Genomic DNA, 24,285 nt, shown 5'->3' with positions numbered 1-24,285 from the left:
TCTAACACACTAACACTGAGTAATTTCCTCCAACAAATTTTTTCAGCGGAAGTGTGTCAAGAAACGCTACTGGAGCTCCTTTATACCAATGGCAGAATGCCTGCATAATGTCTTACTGTAACTGTAATTTCCAAGTCGGAAGTTTTCTTTTTAGTTTTCTGTCTTTTTCGTTATTGAAGGATTTATTGTTTATCATGGTATAATATTATTTATTTAGTTACTTATTGAGTTCTTTTAAAAAAACAATTTCCACAAGAACAAATATAGATTCTGTCTGTCTGTCACAATGACATCCTTCAATGGGTTCCTATTTTTCACACTATACTGTCTCCAGAAGTTGACACAGATTGTCTCAGTTCAATAGAGACCTGTATATCAGTTCACAAAATCCTGTGTTCCTATTAAAGTACACTGTATACTGGCACTGGAAAAGTACTAAAAATACCCAAATTTAAAACTGTATTGTACCAGCATTTTGGCATTTTCAGTAGTAAAAGTAAACATTAGCTTTTCTCTCAATTAACCCAACCTGACACTTGCTGTTTGTGGTTGTGGAAATATGTCTGTTTTGAAGACTTCACAAAAGGGAACTATGCTATCTGGACTTCTCAGGGGCAGTCATTGCTTCAACATGATTGGGACTACACAGGGCAACATATAAACTCCACCCCTAGCTTCATTGTGATTGATGCATAGTTATCAAAAGGAAAGAGGTGCACCAGTAAGGCAAGCAATTGTGTGAGATACCAGGGAGGCTGGACTAAGCTGTTATCCGTTGTTTGCTTTTGTAAACATTTTCATAATGGTTCTGAGGCCTGAAAGCTAGTGTTGATACCTAAATCAGGTTTAGTACAGATCTAACATTAGTTTCCCTTACTCTAAACAGTTATACATGTCTGGTGGATATGGGCTGTCACTGTGAAATACTGGAAGAGGTATGATGACCCGGACGTAGTAGGAATAGAATGTGGACTCTGTGGAATCATAGAATATTAGTGAGACAGAGTCAACCTGAGAGGGACCTGAATTTGGTGACTTAAGGTTGTGGTGAGTATGCAAGACCCTGGTGCAGTGCTTTTCAATTTGCCCCTCAATAGCTTGTGTCCAACTCATCAGAAAGATTTGGGAGCAAGACATGTGATGAGTAGGGGTGGAATAGAAAATGCTGAATGGCCTCCTTTGGCAGATGCTGTGATACAGAAATGTTTTGTTACGGGAAAATGGTTCAAGGGATTAGAACATAAGTAGGCAAAGAATCAGAGAGAAGAGGTCCAATACTTCTATTTTGTTTACTTAATCAATTATAACATTTAAATACATATGAATGGGTTATAGAAATAAAGAGACAAACTTATACTTACAATAACATACATACATACAGTAACATACATCAAAAGACCCAGAGCCATCATCCCAGACCAGTAGACTGAGGGGGCCCACTTGTCAGTCTTGACATATGAATGGGTTATAGACAAAGAGACAAACTTATACTTACAATAACATACATACATACAGTAACATACATCAAAAGACCCAGAGCCATCATCCCAGACCAGTAGACTGAGGGGGCCCGCTTGTCAGTCTTGTCAAAGGATCAACCCTTTTAGCCTTTCATTTACCGGGCGGTGCGCGCTGTCCCCACGGTTGAGCCTCCAAAGAAACTGAGGGCGGAACCTTCCCTTATATACTAATTGAGCGTCCTTGCCCAAAGCGGCTTACGTGTAAGCAGTGTATACAGAAGTGATTAGTTTCAGCACACACACCTTTCCACGGACGCGGTGTTGTTTTGCACTTGGTCCTGATGATGACGACACCTGGTACCAGGAGGCACACAAAAATAAGAATTGCGTAGTGAAGCCCCTTGAAGTGAAAAACAAGTCAGCATGCCCCTTTATCCTGACGGAGACGGCGTCTGGTACCAAAAGGCACACAAAAATAGTGAAGCCCTCGAAGTGAAAAACAAGTGAAAAACAAGTCAGCATAACCCTCTGGCCATATTCCCAGTACTTTTCCTTCTTGAAGCTGGTTTTTGCGCTGAGCGACCAACGCCCATCTGCTCTCTTGATCCCCCCCTCTCTTTAGAAAAATCCTTCCATTACAAGTAGTACATTGTTCTTGGGAGGTGCAGTCTGCACACCAAGTTTTATACTGTTCCAGATGTAATCATCCATCCATCCATCCATCCATCCATCCATCTGTTACATCAACAGACAAAAATGAAGCTTGCGTTGGAACCTTCAAGCTATTATGTTCACAGTATCAGTGGGAGAGGCAGCTGACTGTAGTTTGTAAAAATTTGGGACTGTCGCAACACACAGTTTCTGGGTGTTTCAACTGAGAAACGTATCTATTCTGTTAATCATGCATTGTTCTCGCCCATGCACAGAAACTCGACAAGCATACTCAAAAGCTGTCTACTCTTACAGGTGACCTGAATGATTTGTTAGTAGTGACTGAATTCAGCAGGGAAATCATCTGGCTGCATTGCTGACAAAAAAATTATGGGAAAGAGGGTTAAAACTAATACCTGGACGACAAAGGTCTCCTGAGAGGGGAGGTGGAAGCCCCATGCTTGCAGTAATTTGTTGTCACTGTGCCTGAGTAGTTGCCAGAAACCTTTTCAGCTGTTGCTTTGCTCTCCCATACGAAATGTCATGTTTTAATAAGAATAACTTTGGTGCGTAATTACTTTTTTTTTTTTTTGAATATTGCAGCCCTTATATTTAAAAATATTTTGGAAGTTATTTCTGAAAGTTATTTGAAACTTATTTTTGTAGTTATTTCTACACATGCTTCTTTTGTGGAATGTATACAGTAGTGAATAGAAGTGTCTCATTAATGTATAATTGGGTAACCGCTGCAGAGTAATGGGTGGTTCTGCTGCATCACAGCTCCAGAAAATTAAGTTTGAAATGTGACCTTGATGCTGTTTGTGTTGGGTTTGTATATTTTTCCCTTGTTTGTGTATGTCTTTTCTGTGAATACAACAGTTTTTCATCTACATCTCAAAGGCTTGTACTGTATATATTATGATAATTTATGGTTCTAAATTGGCTTGTGTGTCTGTGTGAGAGAGAGAAAGTGGCCAGCAATGAACCCTAAATCCACAATGATCCCTATATGGATGGTTCCTGTTTGATATCGGCTTCTGCTGTGAGAGGCTCAGGCCTGTTGACACTGAGGTTGGCTTAAACAGGTTGGACACTGGATGAATAGATACATCAGTTGGCTTACAGCAGGTCAAGTGGGGTTGAGGGCTATGTGTTGTTTCCAAGTTTTTGCTTGATATATAAGTATTTCCTCCAGACATTACAGTTTCATTCCACTGTTGTGCATTGATTGGATTGACTGGAGACTTTAAATTAGCCCCATGCAAGTGAGCACATTTTTGTGGAGAGTATATACAATGCAACACAGTTTATTTTTGTATAGGCAAAAATCACACAAGAAATGCCGCAATGGGCTTTAACAGGCCCTGTGCTTTGACAGCCACCCAGTCTTGACTCTCTAAGAAGACAAGGAAAAACTCCCAAAAAACCCTTGTAGGGGAAAAAAATGGAAGAAACCTTGGGAAAGGCAGTTCAAAGTGAGATCCTTTTCCAGGTATGTTGGGTATGCAGTGGATTTCAAAAAAGGGGGTAAATACAATAGAATACACAGAACAGAACACAAGTAATCCTCTAAACAATGTAATAGTGCAATAGAAATATTACAAGTACAGAGCAGAATTCAACACTATTATCATACCGTGCATTGCCTTGGGTTCAATGCTGCAGTGATGGGCTATGTTATTTATAATGATGACTAGGGGAAGAAATGGTATGTTCAGCTAATTGATAGTTGTTCAGCTACTTGTGCACTTTAATGTACATCTGCATCCTTTGATGCGCTATTTCTTTTTACAAGTGCTTTATAATATTTTACATGTCACCCTTATAGGGTACTCTAGTGTTTGTTTGCTGGACATAATTTATTTCCGAATTTATTCATTTTTTTATTTTGCCATATCTTTTTAAAATAAATGTTTTATTCATACGTGTATTTCTTACAACCAGTTGGCTTAGATTTGCACTATATATTAATTTTATATGAAATGCTCAATTACACAGTTCATGTATACACCTTACTCTCCAAAACTTACTCTAAAAAGCACATCTTATGTAAATACTTACTCAGAATATGTTAAACTGTGGAATAGCTGTAGATACAAATGCTTATAATAATGTGAAAGGGGGAAACATGTAAAATGCCTAATTCCATTTAGTGTATTTGAATGCTATGTGCTTGCTAACAAATTAATAAGATGGCTCTAGAGATGTAGTAATTACACCCAGACCCTTTTGCATTTGCTCAAGGCACCTCCACAATAGGGACTGTAATTAATCATTTAATGTCTGAATAGACTTAGCCAGCAATGCCCTATAGTTTTTTAACACCAAACTGGACCACTGTGTAGTAGAATTCTGTTCAATGAGGTAATTAACAAAACAGAGCTTCATTTTTACAAGTCAGGGGCAGCAGGTGGTTTTGATAGGTTTCATCATGGGTTGCTGCACCTGGCATAGCTTGCTGCGTGAAACTTGAAAACATGTACAATATTTTTGTACAGCCATGAGTGTACATATTCTGTCACATCAGTCTTACCTGACTACATGACAAATATATGTCAACAAGTTTATCAGAAGTATCTTTTGCTTGTGGTGTGATATGTATCTACAACTTGTGTCTTGACTACTTATATGGAGCGTAATGATTAGAAACACTGCCAAAAATATATTTCAAACAGCTGACTCTTCACTTGAATGATTTGGTCAAAAATCACATTCTGATTATTTTGAAATACATTATGATTGCAGTTTAAAGTGTGATATGATAAACATTAAATTATCAACTTATATTAATATTTATCAAGACTGAAAACATATACATTCAAATAATGTAGAAAATGGATATTTTCAAATATTTATCAACTGGCTAAAAATGTAATATCTCTATTAGTAAATTACAGAATTATTATGGAATCTTCTGATTGGTCAGTGTTAACATGAGTTAATCATGTGTTTACAGTATGTGTATTAGACTGCAGGTCAAGCAGAGAGCTACTCCTTGATACTAATGCATGCAGCCAATATAAGTTATGTACAGCATTTTACATGCTTAAATGTCACATTCATTAGCTTCATGTTACTTTGTGGAATAAAGGTCACAGTTCACGTTCACATTCCTGGTTCAATACAGCTAAATGTTTTGCTCACTTTCAAAGTACCAAAATTGTATTGTTTTCCACTGTTAAGTAGTATAAGTTGTGTGTAGATATTTATTTTTAAATAGTCATTATCTGCCGGTATTGGTGCAAGTGTCCTTTTCTATTTGAATACTGTTTTATAGTTTTCTTTGAAGAATAAAAGCCAATAATTGATAATAATTGAAATGCAAATAAAAATGCAGATAACTGCACATTCTGCCATAGATGTTATGTATGTTAATATTAATGATAAAACATGAAAAATATGAACAGGACTGTAGAATATGTACTATAAAATAAACAATTTTAACAATAATACATTGAACAAATCACACATGGCTAACAGTGTGAGGCTTAACATTTTCCTTCTCAATTGATTCAGTTCTGCTCTGTTTAGCTATTGATGATGCTGTGGAAGGAGTTTTTGAAGTTGTTTTTAGGAGAAAACACTGAAAATGTTGCTCACTAGCACTCCTCTTACACTTAAAATAAAGTCCACTCTAAAAGCTTTCAATTACAAGAAGACTCATCTTCTCCAATTAAAAAAACTGGTTCATTACTGCCATAAAAAAATAAATGTAATGGATGTACTGCCATTTATTTAGTCAATTTGTTAAACACTGATATTGTACTATGCCTAGTGGGGGCTGGGCAGTCTCCTGGATATAGATAGATAGATAGATAATTAATCCCAAGGGGAAATTCACATACTCCAGCAGCAGTATATTAAATTAAAGAGTGATAAAAATGCAGGTAAAACAGACAATAACTTTGTATAATGTTAATTTTTACATTTACCCCCCTGGGTGGAATTGAAGAGTCGCATAGTGTGGAGGAAGAATGATCTTCTCAGTCTGTCAGTGGAGCAGGATGGTGACAGCAGTCTGTCGCTGAAGCTGCTCCTCTGTCTGGATGATGATACTATTCAGTGGATGCAGTGGATTCTCCATGATTGACTGGAGCCTGCTCAGTGCCCGTCGCTCTGCCACGGATGTCAATTTGGAACCCCTGCAGATTTTTTTTTTTTTTTCTCCAGCCCTCTGGAGTTAATTTTTCTTGGTATTGCTTAATTTTTATATAATTTTTTTTCTTTTTTCATCTTGTAAAAAACCCTTTGAGCTAAATCATTTGTATGAAATCGGGCAATATAAATAAATGTTGTTGTTCTAACTTTTTATTTTTAAGAATAACATTTGTATTAAGGTAAAGAGTTAGAAACACAAACTCCATCTTAACATTTTCCGTTATTTATGTGAAAAAGTTCCACCATACATTGTTTCACTGCCTGCAAGCAGCAGTGATCTTTTGCATAGCTTTGATAAGTTTTGTATTTTATGCTGTAGTTTATTGTTATAAAATTTCCCTTCAATCCCCACTCTCTCTTGCCCATGAGTGTTTTCCTACACTATAAAGTATATGTTCAATAACCTCACCTTTTTTAAATTTTAGGGAGTGGAAAGTCGTTAAAAAATTAAAACGTTCACTTTTATTATCTGCTAGCTGCATTTTTAGGATTTGCCTGGGAAATTCCATAAGACAATGAGGATTATGCCTGTCAAATTGGCCTAAAAATAAGGTTGCTAATATTTCAATTAAAAATATTTAAATATTTCAATATATTCAAACAAAACTAAGATCCAGGCCTTTAATGACCTTTTGGGCACAGCCTTCAACAGTGTGTAAGTCAGCAGAGGGAGTGTCAACTTTGTCAAGAGGTTTGCTTTCCTCGATAGTAATATTCATGTATGGTACGGCCAATATCATTATAGTCTTTGGAGTCCTGGTGCTTCCTGTTTTGCTATTTGATTGTGAGATATGGATGCTGTCCAGTGACCTCAGACAAAGGTTGGACTCCTTCAGTACTGTGTCTCTTCAGAGAATCCTTGGGTACGGCTGGTTTGACTTTGTGTTGAAGGAGCGGTTGCTCATGGAGTCCTGAATAAGGCACATAACCTGCATTGTGAGGGAACATCAGTTATGGCACTGTGGCCATGTGGTGCGATTCCCCAAGGGTGATCCGGCTTGCAGGATCCTCATTGTTGAGGACCCGAACAGCTGGAACAGGCCAAGGGGATTCCCAAGTAACCCCTGGCTGCTGCAGATAGATGGTCATTTCTGTAAGGGGGGGCTGAACCTCATGTCTGCCTGGGGGGTTGCCAACTGGGATCCCAAGCTATATTGTCGTTTGGAGGGTGCGTCAACGCACTGTACCAGTGCATACTCCACAACCTCACCTGACCCGAAATTCAAAAAACAAACCCTAATTGATTTCACTTGTAGATCCATCATTTAATCAGTTATATCAGACCTACTATGTAACTAACTGCTTTTCTGTACATAATATTTGTAATTTTTTTTTTTTTGTCAAGGGCTAATATTATTGGAAGGCAGTGTGTTGTAGCGGTTAAAGCTTTGGACCTAAGACTTTAAACCCTGAGATTGTTAGTTCAAATCCTGCTAATGGCATGTATATAGATTTCAAAGTTCAGTTCACATTTTAAGAAAAGTGACTTTCAGAGTTCTTGAAAATATGAAATTTTCTTGTGAACCTAATACTAGTTAGTGTTTTGCATGAATTATCTTCTTATATAATATGCTACTGTGGCTGTCCGTTTGTCTGTCCAGGATTTTAAATCACCTGTAGCTTGCAAACCGTTTGAACTATTAACCTGAAATTTGGTACACATATGCTACATGACCTCTACTGTCCGCTTTCGGCGTGATGATTTTTATTACTTTTTTTTTTATTTTTATTTTTATTTTATTGCAGAATCAACTCTCGGTAGCAGGGCTGCCATGCGGTGCATGTGTATGACTAAATCATTCTTGAGACTGATTGAAGACGTAAGTGACAGCTTAAGTGAAAAATTAAGAAAAACACACTAAGTAATTGCAACACAAAAACTGACTTAGTTTTAATGTGAAAAGATGGCGATGGAAGAAGAGAAGAAGCTGGCCGCTAGGGTGGAGAAAAGAAGAGCTGCTCAAGAAGCAGCAAGCGCATCTGATCAACCTCTCAGCAAATGAATGTTAAACTTAAAGAAAAAGAGAATGAAAACTATTAAGTCAAGTGTATTCACTGCATGTTATCGTGCAGTCCGTCCTTACTTGTATAAAATATTTAATGTATATAAATATCAGGTTTCTTCAGTTTGGCAATTGCCTGCGGTCATATCATGATTAATTTTAATATTTATTTGATTGGCTTAATTAACTATAGTACTCAAAATGATTTGAGTAAATGTGCATTTGTAATTAGACAAAAAGGATGACATGGTACGAGTAACTGTAGCATAACTTTTTCAATGGCACTGTCCATTTTTCAAATATTAGCTGTGCTACACATCTAAGAAGAGTTGAAATCTAAGTAATCATTAGTAGTGCACCATCAATGCAAATGTATTTTGTGATGCATATATTAATGAAATGCTTTGCATTTGTCATTTCAGCAGATGGTGTATCATAAACATTTGTAATTACTAGAAATGTTTGTGATGCGACAAACTCTGTTGCATCTGTTGGAATGACAAATGCAGTGCACATGTCTCTGTTATACGTTATGCCATTTGGTATGGGATTCATGAAAACAGTGTTGTGATGGCCACCTTTTGGAATTATAGAGACACAACAACCTGACCGACACATAGACACTTATCCTTTTATCAAGGGGAATTTTACAAGTGTTGTCTGAAGTACAGTATAATTGTGAGGGTAAATTAATTAATACTGCTGTTGTACCTTGTGCAGTTCTTAGAATTTTTTTTTCAATTCAGCTGTTGCTATGCTTTGTCCCATTTGCAGCAAGTTTGAGGTATGAGAAAGTAGGCCCTTGTATTTTTTCACATGTATGAAGCATTCAGTTTTTATGGAGTGTTGTTTCTTATTCTTTCAAACTATATTTGTCTTTACTCTAAACTTGGATGAGTTAAAAAAAATGCTATAGATGTATTAATAAAAAAATATCCTTTTAGGCAGTGTGCTCAAATACGCCTCATATGTAGTTTGCAATTGTATGAAAATACAACACATTAAGATCTGGTCCTTTACTTTGCTAAATACACAAGATGCATGATTTTTGTTTGGGAACATTTGGAGTTTTATATGTATACAACCTTCCATATAAAAGTAATACAGTCCTTCACTCTACTTATATCCTTTACATTTATTTATATAGCAGGATACATATATTAATCACATATATATAAAACATAGAAATGTAACTATAGTGAGTGGATGATGGACTGTTTAACTAGATGGCATAACTTGCTGAAGTTAAAAAATACAAAAGTACTAGCTAGCACCTACATTCAGGTAATAGTGACCAAACATTTATATTCTGAAGCCAATTCAGGATTCAAAATTGGAGCGCATCCCTGTAAAATTCTCAGACTTACCAGACTACAGTGGCTTATGGTGCAGTATTTTCTCACATAGCTCACTTTATGCCACCTAGTCCGAATAGATGTTAAGGCAAACATTCTGGCAAACTGCATTTAACTTTCCATTGCTCGGAACCCCTTAGAAAACCTTTTCCAATGCTTTCGCTTTTGGGACACAATTTGGATTCCTGTGTTATTCGCTTTTTTATACTAGCTTCTGGTGAGGATCTTTTCTTAGGAGTGTATACATTTTTCATGTAAGGCCTTTAAAGTAACCTTTTTCTGTCTGGCATTTGTTTAATTTCTTCTTTGTCCTTAGAATCCCTTATACAGCTGACATACTCCCTTGTCTGTAATTGATAGAATGTTCTTTGTCTTTCATTTTTTAAGGTTTTTAGTGGCTGGAACTTAATATTTTTTATTGCATTGTACTACATGTTGTTTGTATGGGAATACATTCCCTAACTGCCACATTTATTCTATTTTACTGCTAGTTGATTTTTTTTTTTTTGGTCACTTTACGCCTTGCAATATATTGCATCCAGATCAAATGTTACCTTCCTTAAATGCTTTTGAAACTGAAAAGAGGTTCACATTAACATGTTATTTTAATTATATTTGTTCAGTGTGCTTTATATTACTATTTGCTGGTGTTATATGTAATTTTTTGATGTTATTATATACATTGTACAGTGTTTATGTTAAATTCTTATGTTACAGCTATAAATATAACAATAGTAACACCCAGACAAATTCTAGGCAACTATGTTGCTTAGCAATACTGTTTAATTCATTCATTCATTTATTCCTTCTTTCCTGATCCACATCTACCCTGAGTGAACCTGATAGTTTTGTATGCACACTGTTGTATGTTTACCAAAGATAGTTTTGTATGCACACTGTTGTATGTTTACCAGAGTTCTTTGCTGTTCAAGATAATGTTAAAACAGATAACTAATTCATACCATCACAGTATCACCCATTCAAAGTATTATCTCACACAACTTAACAACAAATTTGTGATACTAACACTATTTGAGATATTAACGCTGAAGATATTTCAACGTTCTAAGAATTGTTGTAAACACAAATGCCAGAGCTGAACTCCTTAACCCTTAATGTGATGTCGGCTCCACCTTAATATGACAGTATTAACAGAAAGAAAAGTCACTGCATGCTGTATATTATTAGGGCTGCACAGTAGTGCAATGGGTAGCACTGGTGGATCCAGTGTCTATCACCCAGTAATTATCCATGAGGAGTTTGCACAATTTCCCTATGTTAATGTGTTTTTTGTACTGGGTATTATTACAGTTTTCCTTCCACATTCCCAAAGATATGCAGTTTAGTTACATTGGTGGTTTCATTACAGACTTGCACACAGCTTGGCTGGGATAGGTAGGTTCTGGCCTGTGCAACCCGGAATTGGATTAAGTAGGTTTAAGAATATTAGTTATTTCTTTAGTAAATGTATCAGTTACATCCATGCATTGCACCCATGTTGTTACAACATTTATTTCTATACCACCCTTTCATACAAAGGATGTAGTCAAAGTGCTTTACAAGATGACAAAGAAAAAACATAACAATAAGAGAAAAGCAAATCAGAAATAGATAATAATAAATTGTTACATACCAAAAATATTAAATACTAGCAAAATACCCGTGCTTCGCAGCGGAGAAGTAGTGTGTTAAAGTAATGAAAAAGAAAAGGAAACATTTTGAAAATAACGTAACATAATCGTCAATGTAATTGTTTTGTCACTGTTATGAGTGTTGCTGTCATGTATTTATGTATTTAAATATATATATATATATATTTACATATATATATATATATATATATATATATATATATATATTTACATATATATATATATTTACATATTTACACAGTGGTGTGAAAAACTATTTGCCCCCTTCCTGATTTCTTATTCTTTTGCATGTTTGTCACACAAAATGTTTTCTGATCATCAAACACATTTAACCATTAGTCAAATATTACACAAGTAAACACAAAAATGCAGTTTTTAAATGATGGTTTTTATTATTTAGGGAGAAAAAAAAATCCAAACCTACATGGCCCTGTGTGAAAAAGTAATTGCCCCCTTGTTATAAAATAACCTAACTGTGGTGTATCACACCTGTGTTCAATTTCCGTAGCCACCCCCAGGCCTGATTACTGCCACACCTGTTTCAATCAAGAAATCACTTAAATAGGAGCTGCCTGACACAGAGAAGTAGACCAAAAGCACCTCAAAAGCTAGACATCATGCCAAGATCCAAAGAAATTGAGATCTATCAGTCTGGTAAAGGTTATAAAGCCATTTCTAAAGCTTTGGGACTCCAGCGAACCACAGTGAGAGCCATTATCCACAAATCGCAAAAACATGGAACAGTGGTGAACCTTCCTAGGAGTGTCCGGCCGACCAAATTTACCCCAAGAGCGCAGAGGCGACTCATCCAAGAGGTCACAAAAGACCCCAGGACAACATCTAAAGAACTGCAGGCCTCACTTGCCTCAATTAAGGTCAGTGTTCACGACTCCACCATAAGAAAGAGACTGGGCAGAAACGGCCTGCATGGCAGATTTCCAAGGCGCAAACCACTGTTAAGCAAAAAGAACATTAGGGCTCGTCTCAATTTTGCTAAGAAACATCTCAATGATTGCCAAGACTTTTGGGAAAATACCTTGTGGACTGATGAGACAAAAGTTGAACTTTTTGGAAGGCAAATGTCCGTTACATCTGGCGTAAAAGGAACACAGCATTTCAGAAAAAGAACATCATACCAACAGTAAAATATGGTGGTGGTAGTGTGATGGTCTGGGGTTGTTTTGCTGCTTCAGGACCTGGAAGGCTTGCTGTGATAGATGGAACCATGAATTCTACTGTCTACCAAAAAACCCTGAAGGAGAATGTCTGGCCATCTGTTCGTCAACTGAAGCTGAAGCGATCTTGGGTGCTGCAACAGGACAATGACCCAAAACACACCAGCAAATCCACCTCTGAATGGCTGAAGAAAAACAAAATGAAGACTTTGGAGTGGTCTAGTCAAAGATGGCATGACCTTAAAAAGGCGGTTCATGCTAGAAAACCCTCAAATAAAGCTGAATTACAATAATTCTGCAAAGATGAGTGGGCCAAAATTCCTCCAGAGCGCTGTAAAAGACTCATTACAAGTTATCGCAAACGCTTGATGCAGTTATTGCTGCTAAGGGTGGCCCAACCAGTTATTAGGTTCAAGGGGCAATTACTTTTTCACACAGGGCAATGTGGGTTTTGATTTTTTTTTTCTCCCTAAATAATAAAAACCATCATTTAAAAACTGCATTTTGTGTTTACTTGTGTTATATTTGACTAATGGTTAAATGTGTTTGATGATCAAAAGCATTTTGTGTGACAAACATGCAAAAGAATAAGAAATCAGGAAGGGGGCAAATAGTTTTTCACACCACTGTATATATATCTATACTAATAAAAGGCAAAGCCCTCACTGACTTACTCACTCACTCACTCACTACTAATTCTCCAACTTCCCGTGTAGGTAGAAGGCTGAAATTTGGCAGGCTTATTCTTTACAGCTTACTTACAAAAGTTGGGCAGGTTTAATTTCGAAATTCTACGTGTAATTGTCATAACTGGAACATATTTTTGTTCATATACTGTAATAGACTGCAGCTCGATAGCCGTGGGAGGCGGAGTTTCGTATTAAAGCATTTAACCAATCACATTTCAGCCATCATTTGTTGCCAGGCAGAGAGGCTTTCACAATCTGTTGTGGAGGCACTCTAACACAGAATAAATGTCGACTAACCTATTGCTTCAACCAATCAGATTTTGAGTTGGTGTCAGTAGGGCCCGCTAGCAGGCGTACGGCAACGTCACCGTGTTCAGATCCATTGATTGGATAGAAGCCGATATGAGGAACTCTACAAGGCCACTGAACACACCACAAGCGCAAGATCCTCGCACACACTACGGCCAACTCCATGGCAGGATTCTGGACAATATTATTTGCCAGACACAGACCAGATTTCAAGACCACGAAAACCTGATGTTTGTCATGCTCCTCGAGCCCCATAAGTTTCAGGAATACAAGAAAAATTTCACGCATGCAGCCTTTTCCAATTTAACACAAGAGCCACAAAGCGCTTTTTGATCTGTCTCGGCTAAAAACAGAACTGACTGTAATGTATGCCATGGATGGTTTTGCAGGAAAATCTCCCACTGATCTCCTTGACTTCCTTCATCAGAAAAATCTGAGTGAGAGCATGGGGCAGCTGTTCACATTGGTATATTTGGCGGTGAGCATTCCTGTGTACACTGCTTCACATGAAATGTGCTTGGTTAAATGCTTTTAATATGAAAATAAATGCCTGGAAGCAGCATAACCATCGGAAAAGCTATGAAAGGAAGCGGACAGACTATTAGGAATTTTTAAATAGGTATTCATGGACAAAACATAATTAACATCAGTTTGTGATTCAGATATTTTTACTTATGAATATGCTAAGCACAGTCCTTGACCTGTGAATATTTACCTTGTATGGGCAGGCACTCAATTACGTGGGAGGTGTGATGATGCGAGACGCAACTCCACCTCCCACGGCCATCGAGCTGCAGTCTATTACAGTATATGGATGAAAATAGGTTCCAGTTATGACCATTACGCGTAGAATTTCGAAATGAAACCTGCCCAACTTTTGTAAGTAAGCTGTAAGGAATGAGCCTGCCAAATTTCAGCCTTCTACCTACACGGGAAGTTGAAGAATTAGTGAGGAGTGAGTCAGTCCGTCAGTCAGTCAGTGAGTGAGGGCTTTCCTTTTTATTAGTATAGATGGGTAATTTAGTTATGTCGTTTTCAAGTCTCTAAGTACAAGTCTGATATGTTCAGATGGCTGAGGAGGACTTAAAAAAATTTAATAAAAGACCACATAAGCTGGAGAGAAAAACATTACATAAAATGTAAGTCATTGATAAGTCAAACCATTACCTAGGCTGCATTATGATATAGCTTGTGAGGAACCTTGTTCCTTATCTGTTTGCCTATACTCTAGTGACACTGTACACTGTCTCGTATTGGCTTGTTGGTATGTGTACATTTGCATGACTGCTCACTGTAGCTTTGTAGCAATGTTGCTGCAGGAGTTGTAACTTTATGAATCTACAAGGCCCTAATAAGAATATGATAGTTGACAGTTTCTGTCTGTACAGATGATTTATAGACAGTTCTTTGTTAGTGCATTTCTCAGAATATTTTGTAAATGATGGTGTGCCTCAATAAACTGTGTGCTGACAACTTCAGTCTGATGGTGAATGCTGAATTTAGTCAGATTTATATTGGCAATTGACTGGTCTAACCAGCTGTTGGTCGAGGCTTGGATTCAGGAAGAACACTGTAGATTTCATCTCCGTTGCCGAACAATGGACCAGCTTTTTATCCTGACAAGGATTCTGGAGGGTTCATGGGAGTATGCCGATTCTGTCTACATGTGTTTTATGGAAATGGCATACAATTGCGTTTCTATGGGTGTCCTGTGTCTGCTTTGGGAATAAGGGATATAACGTACCCTGCTGTTGCGGGCTGTTCAGTCCCTGTACAACTGGACAAAAAAATTTTTGTTTGCATTGCTGGCAGTAAGTCATACTGCTGAGTGTGGGACTTTGCAAGGGCTGACTTTGTCACTGATTCTTTTCCTACAGGTAATTTTTATTGACAGGATTACTAGGTGCAGCCAAGGAGTTTTAGGGTGTCCCAATGATGATCAATTTTTCTGCATTTTACAGATGTGGTCCTGCTAGATTTATCGGGCTGTGACCTTAGACACGCATTGGGGCTCATTTGCAGCTAAGTGTGAAGCAGCTGTGTTAAGAAGTAGTACCTCCAAGTGTAAGGTTGTGGTTCTCAGCTAGAAAAGGGTGGAGTGCGCTGTCTGGGTTGGGAATGAGGTGGTGTCTAAAATGGAGTTGTTTAAGTATATATATAATATATATACACACACACACGCATATATCAGATTATCCTCCTTCTCTTCATGGTCATTCTTTATTAAACACAGGAAATTCAGAATTGTATAAACTAAAGGCATGTTATTGCAATGGTAATGGTTCATCCAAGGTTCCTATTATGCTGAGGCAAAAAATATTTGGGTGGAATACTTAATGGCACTCTATCTTTGTAAAAACTCATTAGGTCATACATAATCAGCCTGTATACAGCAAATTTTCACGCATAGGAGAAAGATTGAAAGTAAGTTGAAATGTAAGTGTTGCATTTCTAGTCATTTTTTCCCAGACATTTGCCTGTGCTTAGGTTACATTTCCTGCTTTTGCATACTGGCAGTGTTCCAGATGTAGGTTTGCTAATTGGCAGATCCCTAGGGACAGCAACCTGCTGCCTTTTGATCAGCACAGTCTCCTTTATTTTGTTCAGACATATCAAGTCACTTGCATTACACTTGTCTGGCAGGTGGACTTCTCTCTCCCTCAAGCTCCTGTATAGGTAATTCATGTTCATAATAAAACTTGAAGACCTTCACCGTGAAAGCATCGGTAATCTTGGTATAAAAGCCCAATGATATATTTTGGTGAATGGCACTGAATGGATGTTTGTTCAAATTATGAGAAGACTAAAAGACACCACTTAAATTTGGTGAGCTGGGCAGTTAGTTTTCACTCCCACCTCAAGAAAAAAATCTGGCAGCAGGCACTGGCACCAAGTAGTGAAGGCAGCTAGCAGCCCATCATAATAGTGGCAGCAGAGCATGGATGATTGTCTTTTAGCAGTGTGTATTGAAAGCACAAATGTACAAGGGCTGAGTATGCTTAATTCCACAGAGCTGAGGGTGCAATTGATTGCACAGAGCTTTCTGATTCCCACAAGATAGAAAAAAATCAGCTATTCTTCTCATTCATGCCAAACAAAGAAGTTTCCTCAGTTAATTTCATTCCCATTACTGGGAGTGCATACACCTCTGTAATCCTCATTTCTTTTATATACATGGTAAATGACGTTTATGTTGCTCCTTCACCAAAAAGAAAATGTTCCTCAGTTAATCTGGTCATGGTTAGGACACCACATCCTTTAAAAATGGAATGGGCACCTTAGGCATGATCTCAGTTTGAAATGGATGGAATAATATATTTGTTATAATTTACATTTTTCTATCATGACAGCTGTTTTATGAATATTTGGGTTTTTATATTTTTTTTGTTTACAGAAACTTGGATAATGTGATGCTAGGTGAACTAATATAAAATAAAGACGCATCACTTAATATTCATCTAGTTTTTCATGTCAGGTAAAAGTTGTGACTTCTTTTTTGAAGAGTAAGCAAATGAGTACAAATAAAGAAAAAATTCTGTTTTAGTCCCACATCCCCTGAAATCTAAGCCATGCTAGGACCAATCCATGTAAATGCACCCAGGTTTATAATGGTCAGATTACTTATTGTCTGCTTTTTCTTAAAATTATTTTTATAACATAAAAAACTATGCTTCTTAAACAGTACAAAATGGCTTTAGGTGTTCAAGTAAAGTAAGGATTTGACCCTAAATTATTATATTAGTTTGAACAAAAAATATTGAGGGACTTCAATTACTCAAGTATTAAGTGAGACATTTTTGGATGTAATCTGTGAAGCAGTATGTTAAAACGCCAAAAAACAAAGTGAAGTCTGTGTAGATTTAACATTGTTTAATAAGCAGCATAGAATTTAGGTTATAGGTGTTTGAACCATTTGGATCTAGTAGTCATAATCTAATATATCTCACAGTTTTGGTAGAATGCTTATTCAAAAATTAAAAGTGTTAATTTTAATAGGACAAGTTTTTAGCAGATTTGGCAAGATCTAAAAAATAAAAGGCAATCTGGGGTAAGCTTTCAAGTGTGGAATCTTTTGAGGAGCAGTGGAGCAGGTCTAAAACAGTTTTACCTGCAATGCAGAATGCAATACTTCCCGAAATTTGAAAGTAATAAGAATTTGAAGAGAACACTGCATTTGATAAATAACTAGCTAAAAAGAAGCCTCAAAGAAAAAAAAAGTTAAGGCCTACAAGACAACTAACTCTAGTGTTAATTGTAGGTGTTCATGAAGGTAATAGTTGAAAGGACACTCGGATTGCTAAAATGCAATTAGAGAGAAATACTGAGGAAATGCAAGGTTCTTTCAGTATTTTAGTAGTAAAAGAAAACCCAAGGAGGAACTGAAGTGTTTCAGGAACAGTGAGGGGGAACTGTGTACAAACAGTGAAATAGGAAAGGCTCTAAATCTACGTTTTTCATGACGATTTCACTTATGAAGAAATGTGTAACCTCCCAACTGCTACAGGGACTATCAAGGAGGTACTTCTTGATTTAGAAATTGTATTGAAACAGGTGATGCTTAAATTAAAAAACTGAGATCAAACAAATAGCCTGGACCAGAAAAAATGTATCCTAATGTGCTTAAGGAGGTTAATGAGTACATATATCAAACTGTGATGCATATTTTTTCAATAATTCCAGAAAACTGACAAAATTCCTAAATATGCTAGCAGTTTTTCCCATTATATAATAAACAGATCACACTGATTTAAATAACTTTAGGGCAATTAATGGAAGTAATTATTAATAAAAAGATCATGCATCACATGGCAAGAACAGCTATGTTAGTTAACAGCATGGGTTTTGACAGGGAATATTGTGTATCACATTGGGCCTTGGTTATAGTTCTGTTGGTTAATCAAATGTTTTAGAAGTAATACATAACTAAGTACTTTATTTGTGTACAGTATTTGTAGTTTAAAAAAAAATCAGTATCAGAATCAGTCAATCAAATAACATGAAATAACTACATACCAACTGTATGTTGCATGTTAAGAGTAAGGAGCTCCAATGAACTAATAATATTAGCACTTTGTGTAAAGGACCACTACAACTAAATTACTGTACATCTTGGAAAAGCAGGGGCTGAAAAATTGATTAAGTCTTTTTTAATAAAAATTGGATGATTTAGATTGGTGGTCAGTTGATCATTACACATCTAAATTGGCTATAAGTAAAATCCCTGCTATAGATCAATTCCAGCTTTTTCTAGTGACTGACATTGGCTTCTGTTGATGATCTTTTTATTGAAATTTTACAGGTAACTGTATTCTTTTGAATTCAAATAGGTAATAGGTAAATTGAATAATTGAAATTTTTCCCCATGCCCTATGCTTGCTGGGTTTGGCTCCAGCTTCCCTGCAACTCAGAAAATGGTTGGATAGATTGACGGTTAATATATATTTTTATTATAATTTTCATTTTTGAAATATTACTTGTTTTTTGTCAGTTGTATATTCAAGCTTCAATTTTTTTTTCATTGTTGTAATCATAGACAAGAAAATTGTAACATTAAGTTATATTTCACTTTAAATTTTTACAAAAAGGTAAGATGTTTACAGGCTACACATTTAGACATTGCATGCAATGAATTAAATGTTTGAAATGCTTATTATATATTAAAACACATGGTATAATCAAATAAATTATGTTGAACATTATATAATGTTGAATGAACCAAATAATTACAATGGCACCTGGACAGAATACAGGCTCGGTCAGATTTGTGGCAGATGAAATGTAATGTTATAAAGGGTAAAGTATTAAATGTAGGAAGTAAAAAACTTACACTTACTTGCAGTCAGAGGGCATTTTAAATCTGCAGTTTTGGAGTAAGGTTAGACCAGATTATGTAACTTGCTTTCTTGTTTTGTTAAAAGAGGTATAAATTAAAAAACAGCTCATTAGTAATTAAGAGGGACCTTAACTGATTTTGACATAATCTTGCAATTAACATATTTAGATTTTTTCTTTTGTTCATGACATATATTATGTAGATTGTGTAAAAAATCACTTACTGTGCCTTACACATTATTTTCAGCCAGCTGCATTTACACAGAATGATTGATAGATTAATAGGTACAAAATGCACTTATACAAGCTTTTGCATAACAACATTGTGATAAGAGTAATATAGTCACTGTGTGACTGGTCATTTGGACAGGAAAAACAGTTCTGTGTTATCAAAATCCATCCATCCATCCATCCTCTTCCACTTATCCGAGGTCGGGTCTCGGGGGCAGCAGCTTGAGCAGAGAGGCCCAGAATTCCCTCTCCCCGGCCACTTCTTCTAGCTCTTCCGGGAGAATCCCAAAGCGTTCCCAGGCCTGCCGGGAGACATAGTCCCTCCAGCGTGTCCTGGGTCTTCTCCGGGACCTCCTCCTGGTTGGATGTGCCCGGAACACCTCACCAGGGAGGCGTCCAGGAGGCATCCTGATCAGATGCCCGAGCCACCTCATCTGACTCCTCTCGATGTGGAGGAGCAGCGGCTCTACTCTGAGCCCCTCCCAGATGACTGAGCTTCTCACCCTATCTTTAAGGGAAAGCCTAGACACCCTGCAGAGGAAACTCATTTCAGATACTTGTATTCGCAATCTCGTTCTTTCGGTCACTACCCATAGCTCATGACCATAGGTGAGGGTAGGAACATAGATCGACTGGTAAATTGAGAGCTTTGCCTTACGGCTCAGCTCCTTTTTCACCACGACAGACCGATGCAGAGCCTGCATCACTGCGATCCGCCTGTCATTCTCACGCTCCTTTCTTCCCTCACTCGTGAACAAGACCCGGAGATACTTGAACTCCATCACTTGGGGCAGGATCTCTCCCCCAACCCTGAGAGGGCACTCCACCCTTTTCCGGCTGAGGACCATGGTCTTGGATTTGGAGGTGCTGATTCTCATCCCAGCCGCTTCACACTCAGCTGTGAACTGATTCACACGGCCTGATGAAGCAAACAGGACAACAACATCTGCAAAAAGCAGTGACCCAATCCTGCTGTTATCAAAATTGTGTTGATTAATAAGATTTCATACTGTATGTATATTAGTGAATATTGGTGACTTCTGTTAAGAAATGTTCCATAGTTTTCTGATTTTTGGCTTACTGTCACTGGTTTTGTGTGTCCCATTTTGAACTATCTTCATATTATTCTGTTTGTAACTTTCAGATTTTTAATTAGAAATGTGCAGTATAATAATGTGACCATATCATGTGTAATTCTTAATTAATTCATTTTCCCCACTTACTTTATTTTTGTTCATGCAGTAAGGAGTACTTCTACTCAGCTGCCTATGTTTCATCCTAATGGTGATAGAGCAATGGTAATTATCATGGCTACTATAGTAAGGAAATGAGAGGTAAAAAGTGACTGTAACAATCATAAAAACCCACACAAAATTCATCCATGTTTTTAATCAAGTGAGAAGGTTGAAAATCTAGCAGAAGTTAGGGTTAACAAAAGTAAGCGGAACTGTTGATTGTCATCTAGACAGGATGCCTCTGCGGGCTTTCTGTAGGACAGACATAGACTTCAGGGACGAGAACCAGAGGCAGACACAGTAAACACCTGAACAATCCTGAATGAACCTGAGATTGTTCGCATGAAAAGCCAAGGTCAGCTTTGTTTTTCATCATTAATTTCACAAGGAGAAATTGATATCTGCAATTATATGAGATAAACGCATTATTGATATTTTAGTCATAATGACCCAGTAGTTAATTTTACCACCACGCAACAATGTTATAAATTTAAGATTTTAGATTTAATCTTTGCTCCAGTCCTTGTCTGTTTGGAATTTTTATATTTTCCTTGTGCCTATAACCATTTTGATAGGCATTTAGAGTAACTCATATTTGAAAGATTAAGCTTGTCAAGACAAGTATCTTCTCTGTATTGGCCCTGTATAAAAGAGCATATGGGATTTGTGTTGATGTATAAGCACAAATGGCAGTTTGCTAAAAAGTATGCATGTCTTTGTCATTTATTTTTATTAATGGGACATTAAATTAAACCAAAACAAGGAAAAACAGTGCAACAGTTGCTGAAAACAACTATCTTTTATTTTCCCATTATTAAACAGACAGATGATGCCAAAGTGAAACCAAAGTGTTAAACAGCCAACGCACACATAATACATTCAACAGAAAACATTAAGGCAAATATATCAAAAATGTAGTTAAAGTTACAATATTATAATGGTAGAATATAACATAATCTAGCAACTGATAATAATGGCACCTAGTAAGAAGAACATCTGGTAATGCTTTCTGAACTACAGTGGAAGAATTAGATAGATAATAAGTAGGTTGGTAAATAGGTAAGTAAATACATATACACACACACTTTGGTCTGAGCACACACCTGAATGACTATAAAGCACTAAAATTCAAAACAAAGAAAGGTTCTGACTTGGCTGTCACAGTGAGGAATTTTGCAGACATATTACTTTTGGTATAAAGGAGCTCCAGTAGCGACACACTTCTGCTGAGTAATTTGTTGGCTAAAAGTACTCCGTATTAGCATGTAAGAGAGACAGGATATGCAGCATTGTTTGTAACAGCACTCAGTTTTGTTTTAACTCTTTCTTTCACTATGACCTCCATTGGGTCCAGAGTGTGCATCCTATAACTGAATTTGACAGTTTTAATAGCTTGTTGCTTTGGTGGGCCTCTCTTGAAGTGATGTTACCAGCCCAGCACACCAGAAAGTAGAAAATCCTAGTGGTCATCACAGAGTTATGGAAGATGTGAAGGATGTTGCTTCCCACATTAAGGGAACACAGTCTACTAAGGAAAAACAGCCTGCTCTGCCCTTTCTTTCCTTTATGTTCTGTGACGAGTCCAACCTGTCATTAATAAGGATCCCTAAGCACTTGTAGGAGTGGACCACCTCTACATCCCAGGGCTGTGGAGTGGGAGTCGAGGAGTCGGAGACAATTTTGGGTACCTGGAGTCGGAGTCGGCAAAAAGTTAACCGATTCCGACTACTACTAAATTTAAATGGGAATTAAAAAAGTAAGTTGAAATGTCCCAATTCACAAACAGTCATAATGAACTACTTCTCTGCTGTAAGAATAAAGCCCAATGCATGCAGTGCATAATGTTACCACAAAACGAACATGTCAAGTAACCATGAAGCATGCTTTTCATTGACTGTATGCATCACTATATGGGATGTAATGCACAGGTAAGGTGCAGCACCGCTTTCCATTGTGTCTTGTTCCACTGTTACAGAGACCTGTGAACCTAGCCTAAAGCCCCCCATACATTTACAGATGCACTGCCGATTTTTCGGTTGTTTAACGAGTCATCACGCGTCAAACGCCTGAAAAATCATCTGGTGTGTTCTCAGCTCCGTCGGCTCCCCTTCGCTATGTGCTAGTGAAGGGGCCGAAGGAGCCGAAAACACAGATCTCCCTACCTGTCTCCAGCAGAGGCTCGTTCTGCTGATCAGCTGGCCAGTGAGTGACACAATGCACTAAACCTCCGGCTGGCTGACAGAGGAGACAGCCACTGCAGCAGACAGAGGCATCACATTACTTTGGATGGCGGCGGTGGTCGAGATTTTCGGCAAGCTGGATCTGCCCGTCCATGTGGACACCCCCAATCTGCGGCCGCCAATCAATTGTGTTTGTCTTTAATCTGGCATTATAGTAGAGTGTTGGCTTCCTAGCTAGTAGTTCTGTGGTGAAATGACATGTATGTTGCCTTCCTTTCCTTCAATGGATGTAGAAAATACATTAGCATAGTATATACATACAGAGGAGTCGGAGTCGGGGAGTCGGAAGATTTAGAAACTGAGGAGTCGGAGTCGGAGCATTTATCTACCGACTCCACAGCCCTGCTACATCCATTCCTTGAACAGTGACGGAACGTAGAGGCCCTTTGGTGCGGTGAAGTCAATATCTAGCTCCTTGGTTATGTTGATGTTAAGATACAGACAATTCTCTTTGCATCAAGAAACAAAGTTCTCCACCTGACTCCTGTACTCTGTCCCATCCCCTTTATCAATTCACTCCATATGTGCAGTGTCATCTGAGAATTTCTGCAAGTGACATGAGCTGATGTTATATTTGTAGTCATAGGTGGACAGAGTGAGGAGAAAATGAGACAGGACTATGCTCACATTCATATCAGAAACACAGTCCTTCAGCCTCACAAACTCTGGTCTGCCTGAAAGTCCATAATCTAGGACACCACAGGCTCATTCCCCTGTATATCTCTTAAGCTTACCCCTTAATAGGGATGGTTGGATGGTATTGAAGGTGCTGGAGAAATAAAAAAAAAGAATCCTTACAGTGCTGTCAGCTTTGTCCAGGTGAAAATAAGCCTTGTGGTGCAATTTAATATTAATATTTAATATTAATATTTGCATCCTACACTCCAATCTTTGACCAATAGGTAAACTTTAGTGAGTCTAGGTGGTCTACCGCAGGAAAACTCATATAGTTCAAGACTAGTCTCTCAAAGGTCTTCATGATGTGAGGTGTAAGTGGCACTGGTCTGTAGTCATTAGGTGAAGAGGCATCTGCCTTCTTTGGAACAGGAACAATGCAGGATGTTTTCCACCGCAGTGGTACTTTCTGAAGCCTTAGGGAAAGACTGAACAGATGATAGAGGAAACCACAGTGTTGGTCAGCACAAGCCTTAAGAAGTCGAGGGCTGGCTCCATCTGGTCCTGTAGCTTTTCCTGTGTGTAGCTCCCCCAATTGTCTCCTTACTTGGTTTTCAGTTATGGATAGTCCTCAGTCATCTACCATATGTACTCCACAGATCAACCAGGATATTATACTG

General features: G+C 37.6%; 1 protein-coding gene across 2 annotated transcripts in view; it reads left to right on the top strand.

Annotated features, from left to right (window-relative positions):
• The window catches only part of rev1 (REV1 DNA directed polymerase), a 242,618-nt gene that overhangs the window by 2,346 nt on the left and 215,987 nt on the right, over positions 1-24,285 (top strand). Inside the window, exon 2 of one of the 2 annotated variants that reach the window (XM_039743937.1) lies at positions 8,016-8,089. The exons of the other annotated variant lie outside the window; for it this stretch is intronic. The gene's annotated coding sequence lies outside the window, so the exon portion shown is untranslated. The remainder of the gene's footprint in view (positions 1-8,015; positions 8,090-24,285) is intronic. 2 annotated transcript variants of the gene reach the window in all.

Source organism: Polypterus senegalus, chromosome 2 (assembly GCF_016835505.1).
Source record: "Polypterus senegalus isolate Bchr_013 chromosome 2, ASM1683550v1, whole genome shotgun sequence".
Classification (NCBI taxonomy): domain Eukaryota; kingdom Metazoa; phylum Chordata; class Cladistia; order Polypteriformes; family Polypteridae; genus Polypterus; species Polypterus senegalus.
Note: the sequence above shows the minus strand (reverse complement) of the source record. Positions and strands in the feature narration are given on the sequence as shown.